Here is an 849-nt window from a genome sequence, read left to right as displayed (position 1 = left end):
CTCAATCTGCTGGGACCAGTACTTGCCCAGTTCCTTGCGGTTCTCTGAGCCAGCTGGTCATACTGGGATCGGATGTCCACCATGATCTTGCTGAGGTCTGAGATTGGGGGCATCTACCTCCAAGGTCAACCCAGAGCTGGACTTGTAGGCCTTTTACTTCCTCCTCATGGTTCTTCTTTATGAAGAGCAGCTCTTTCTTGAGGGCCTCGATCTCTGTCTCCAGTTGCAGCTGGGTGACATTGGTGTCATCAATGACCTTGTGGAGCCCATGGATGTCTCTCTCCACAGACTGGCGCATGGCCAGCTCTGTCTCATACTTGACTCTAAAGTCATCAGCAGCAAGACGGGCATTGTCAATCTGAACGATGCGGGCATTGTTCACAGAATTTGCAAAGATCTGACCCCTCAGGTCCTCGATGGTCTTGAAGTAATGTCCCCAGTCTCTGACCTGGGGTCCCTTCTTCTCCAGGTGTTCCCGGAGTTTGCTCTCCAGCCTCCAGTTCTCGGGCTCCAGACTCCTAACCCTCTCCAGGTAGGAGGCCAAGCAGTCATTCAGCTCTTGCATGATCTCCTTCTCACTCTGGATCCCACCCCAGACTCCCAGCCATCCCCGTGGTCAGGCCCCCGGACCCCCAGCTGCCCTGGAAACTGGTGGAGCGGGACACAGAGATCCGGGAGCCCGAGCCACCAGCGCCTGCATAGCCAATGGCCGAGCTGCCGGGGGGGCCAGAGGCTGGGTGGCGGGATGGAGCCCAGGGACCGGTAGTTGGAGGAGTAGGTGGTGGAACAAGTGGTGAAGTCCATGGTGGCAGCAGAGGAGAGCCAGACGATAGAACTCACCTCAGACTG

At 57.0% G+C, this 849-nt stretch overlaps 1 pseudogene; it reads right to left on the bottom strand.

The window, feature by feature from the left end:
* Positions 1-117: 117 nt before the first annotated feature.
* LOC103253678 lies at positions 118-565 on the bottom strand (annotated as a pseudogene).
* Between the last annotated feature and the right edge of the window lie 284 nt (positions 566-849).

This window comes from Carlito syrichta, unplaced genomic scaffold (assembly GCF_000164805.1).
Source record: "Carlito syrichta isolate Samal-C Ts95f unplaced genomic scaffold, Tarsius_syrichta-2.0.1 Scaffold246057, whole genome shotgun sequence".
In the NCBI taxonomy this organism is placed as follows: domain Eukaryota; kingdom Metazoa; phylum Chordata; class Mammalia; order Primates; family Tarsiidae; genus Carlito; species Carlito syrichta.
This window is presented reverse-complemented; position numbering and strand designations above follow the sequence as displayed.